The sequence below is a fragment of the Arachis stenosperma genome, chromosome 4 (assembly GCF_014773155.1).
Source record: "Arachis stenosperma cultivar V10309 chromosome 4, arast.V10309.gnm1.PFL2, whole genome shotgun sequence".
Taxonomy (NCBI): domain Eukaryota; kingdom Viridiplantae; phylum Streptophyta; class Magnoliopsida; order Fabales; family Fabaceae; genus Arachis; species Arachis stenosperma.
The window spans coordinates 79,812,416-79,817,134 of record NC_080380.1 but is presented as its reverse complement, the minus strand read 5'-3'; the positions used below and the strand labels follow the sequence as shown (position 1 = coordinate 79,817,134).

Sequence of the window (4,719 nt, the reverse complement as noted above, 5' to 3'; positions counted from 1 at the left end):
GCTTCAAGAATCATTTTTATAATTTTTCAGATCCTCAGTAACATGTCTCCTTTTTCATCATTCTTTCAAGAGCCAATATTCATGAACCACAAATTCAAAAGACATATGCACTGTTTAAGCATACATTCAGAAAACAAAAGTATTGCCACCACGTCAAAATAATTAATCTGTTATAAAATTTAAAATTCATGCAATTCTTCTCTTTTTCAATTAAGAACATTTTTTATTTAAGAGAGGTGATGGATTCATAGGACATTCATAACTTTAAGGCATAGACACTAAGACACTAATGATCACAAGACACAAACATAGGTAAACATAAAGCATAATTTTCGAAAAACAGAAAAATAAAGAACAAGGAAATTAAAGAACGGGTCCACCTTAGTGATGGCAGCTTGTTCTTCCTCTTGAAGATCCTATGGAGTGCTTGAGCTCCTCAATGTCTCTTCCTTGCCTTTGTTGCTCTTTTCTCATGACTCTTTGGTCTTCTCTAATTTCATGGAGGAGGATGGAATGTTCTTGGTGCTCCACCCTTAGTTGTCCCATGTTGGAACTCATTCTCCTAGGGAGGTGTTGATTTGCTCCCAATAGTTTTGTGGAGGAAAGTGCATCCCTTGAGGCATCTCAGGGATTTCATGATGAGTGGGATCTCTTGTTTGCTCCATCCTTTTCTTAGTGATGGGCTTGTCCTCATCAATGGGGGTGTCTCCCTCTATGTCAACTCCAATTGAATAACAGAGGTGACAAATGAGATGAGGAAAGGCTAACCTTGCCAAGGTAGAGGACTTATCCGCCACCTTATAGAGTTCTTGGGCTATAACCTCATGAACTTCCACTTCCTCTCCAATCATGATACTATGAATCATGATGGCCCGGTCTATAGTAACTTCAGACCGGTTGCTAGTGGGAATGATTGAGCATTGGATAAACTCCAACCATCCCCTAGCCATGGGCTTGAGGTCATGCCTTCTCAATTGAACTGGCTTCCCTCTTGAATCTCTCTTTCATTGGGCGCCCTCTTCACAAATGTCAGTGAGGACTTGGTCCAACCTTTGATCAAAGTTGACCCTTCTAGTGTAAGGATGTTGATCTCCTTGCATCATGGGCAAGTTGAATGCCAACCTTACATTTTCCGGACTAAAATCTAAGTATTTCCCCCGAACCATTGTAAGCCAATTCTTTGGGTCCGGGTTCATACTTTGATCATGGTTCTTGGTGATCCATGCATTGGCATAGAACTCTTGAACCATTAAGATTCTGACTTGTTGAATGGGGTTGGTAAGAACTTCCCAATCTCTTCTTCGAATCTCATGTCGGATCTCCGGATATTCACTCTTTTTGAGTTTGAAAGGGACCTCGGGGATCACCTTCTTCAAGGCCACAACTTCATAGAAGTGGTCTTGATGCACCCTTGAGATGAATCTCTCCATCTCCCATGACTCGGAGGTGGAAGCTTTTGCCTTCCCTTTCCTCTTTCTAGAGGTTTCTCCGGCCTTGGATGCCATAAATGGTTATGGAAAAACAAAAAGCAATGCTTTTACCACACCAAACTTAAAAGGTTTGCTAGTCCTCGAGCAAAAGAAGAAGGAAGAGAGTAGAAGAAGAAGAAAATGGAGGAAAGGGAAATGGCTTTGTGGTTCGGCCAAAGGGGGAGAAGTAGTGTTTAGGTTGTGTGAAAATGAAGGAGTGAAGATGGGTTTATATAGGGATGAAGAGAGGTGTAGGGTTCGGCCATTATGGGTGGGTTTGGGAGGCAAAGTGGTTTGAATTTGAATGGTGAGGTAGGTGGGGTTTTATGAAGGATGGATGTGAGTGGTGAAGAGAAATATGGGATTTGATAGGTGAGGGGTTTTTGGGGAAGAGGTGTTGAGGTGATTGGTGAATGGGTGAAGAAGAAGAGAGAGGGTGGTGGGGTAGGTGGGGATCCTGTGGGGTCCACAGATCCTGAGGTGTCAAGGAAAAGTCATCCCTGCACCAAGTGGCGTGCAAAAATGCACCCTTTGCCAATTCTAGCGTTAAACGCCGAGCTGGTGCCCATTTCTGGCGTTTAACGCCAGGTGCTTGCCCTTTTCTGGCGTTTAACGCCAGTCTGGTGCCCCTTTCTGGCGTTAAACGCCCAGAATGGTGCCAGACTGGGCGTTAAACGCCCATTTGCTAGCTTCACTGGCATTTAAACGCCAGCAAGTTCTCCTCCAGGGTGTGCTATTTTTCTTTCTGTTTTTCATTCTGTTTTTGCTTTTTCAATTGATTTTGTGACTTCTCATGATCATCAACCTACAGAAAACATAAAATAACAAAGAAAAATAGATAAAATATAACATTGGGTTGCCTCCCAACAAGCGCTTCTTTAATGTCAGTAGCTTGACAGAGGGCTCTCATGGAGCCTCACAGATACTCAGAGCAATGTTGGAACCTCCCAACACCAAACTTAGAGTTTGAATGTGGGGGTTCAACACCAAACTTAGAGTTTGGTTGTGGCCTCCCAACACCAAACTTAGAGTTTGACTGTGGGGGCTCTGTTTGACTTTGTTTTGAGAGAAGCTCTTCATGCTTTCTCTCCATGGTGACAGAGGGATATCCTTGAGCCTTAAACACAAAGGATTCTTCATTCACTTGAATGATCAATTATCCTCTATCAACATCAATCACAGCCTTTGCTGTGGCTAGGAAGGGTCTGCCAAGGATGATGGATTCATCCATGCACTTTCCAGTCTCTAGGACTATGAAATCAGCAGGGATGTAATGGTCTTCAATCTTCACCAAAACATCCTCTACAAGTCCATAAGCTTGTTTTCTTGAATTGTCTGCCATCTCTAGTGAGATTCTTGCAGCTTGTACCTCAAAGATCCCTAGTTTCTCCATTACAGAGAGAGGCATGAGGTTTATACTTGACCCTAGGTCACACAAGGCCTTCTTGAAGGTCATGGTGCCTATGGTACAAGGTATTAAAAACTTCCCAGGATCTTGTCTATTTTGAGGTAATCTCTGCCTAGACAAGTCATCCAGTTCTTTGGTGAGCAAAGGAGGCTCATTCTCCCAAGTCTCATTACCAAATAACTTGTCATTTAGCTTTATGATTGCTCCAAGATATTTAGCAACTTGCTCTTCAGTGACATATTCATCCTCTTCAGAGGAAGAATACTCATCAGAGCTCATGAATGGCAGAAGTAAGTCCAATGGAATCTCAATGGTCTCATTTTGAGCCTCAGATTCCCATGGTTCCTCATTAGGGAACTCATTGAAGGTCAGTGGACGCCCATTGAGGTCTTCCTCAGTGGCGTTCAGTTCCTCTCCCTCCTCTCCAAATTCGGCCATATTGATGGCCTTGCACTCTCCTTTTGGATTTTCTTCTGTATTGCTTGGAAGAGTACTAGGAGGGAGTTCAGTAATTTTCTTGCTCAGCTGTCCCACTTGTGTCTCTAAGTTTCTAATGGAGGACCTTGTTTCTGTCATGAAACTTTGAGTGGTTTTGATTAGATCAGAGACCATGGTTGCTAAGTCAGAGTGGTTCTGCTTAGAATTCTCTGGCTATTGCTGAGAAGATGATGGAAAAGGCTTGCCATTGCTAAACCTGTTTCTTCCACCATTATTGTTATTGAAACCTTGTTGAGGTTTCTGTTGATCCTTCCATGAAAAATTTGGATGATTTCTCCATGAAGAATTATAGGTGTTTCCATAGGGTTCTCCCATGTAATTCACCTCTTCCATTGAAGGGCTCTCAGGATCATAAGCTTCTTCTTCAGATGAAGCATCCTTAGTACTGCCTGGTGCATTTTGCATTCCAGACAGACTTTGAGAAATCAAATTGACTTGCTGAGTCAATATCTTGTTCTGAGCCAATATGGCATTCAGAGTATCAATCTCAAGAACTACTTTCTTCTGATTTGTCCCATTGTTCACAGGATTCCTTTCAGAAGTGTACATGAATTGGTTATTTGCAACCATTTCAATGAGTTCTTGAGCTTCTGTAGGCGTCTTCTTCAGATGAAGAGATCCTCCAGCAGAGCTATCCAAAGACATCTTGGACAGTTCAGACAGACCATCATAGAAAATACCTATGATGCTCCATTCAGAAAGCATGTCAGAAGGGCACTTTCTGATCAATTGTTTGTATCTTTCCCAAGCTTCATAGAGGGATTCACCTTCCTTTTGTCTGAAGGTTTGGATTTCCACTCTAAGCTTACTCAATTTTTGAGGTGGAAAGAACTTTGCCAAGAAGGCATTGACTAGCTTTTCCCAAGAGTTCAGGCTTTCTTTAGGTTGTGAGTCCAACCATATCCTAGCTCTATCTCTTACAGTAAAAGGGAATAGCATAAGTCTGTAGTCCTCAGGGTCAACCCCATTAGTCTTGACAGTGTCACAGATTTGCAAGAATTCAGCTAAAAACTGATGAGGATCTTCCAATGGAAGTCCATGGAACTTGCAATTCTGTTGCATTAGAGAAACTAATTGAGGCTTAAGCTCGAAGTTGTTTGCTCCAATGGCAGGGATAGAGATGCTTCTCCCATAGAAGTCGGGAGTAGGTGCAGTAAAGTCACCCATCACCTTCCTTGCATTGTTGGCATTGTTGTTGTTTTCGGCTGCCATGGGTTCTTCTTCTTTGAAGATTTCTGTTAGATCCTCTTTAGAGAGTTGTGCCTTAGCTTCTCTTAGCTTTCGCTTCAAGGTCCTTTCAGGTTCAGGGTCAGCCTCAACAAGAATGCTTTTGTCTTTGCTCCT

The 4,719-nt window shown here is 42.5% G+C and overlaps 1 non-coding gene across 1 annotated transcript; it reads left to right on the top strand.

Moving 5' to 3' along the window:
• Positions 1–4,074: 4,074 nt before the first annotated feature.
• Positions 4,075–4,182, top strand: LOC130978559 (small nucleolar RNA R71). Its single transcript, XR_009086183.1, has one exon. It is a non-coding gene; the product is annotated as a small nucleolar RNA R71 (small nucleolar RNA).
• Positions 4,183–4,719: the final 537 nt, after the last annotated feature.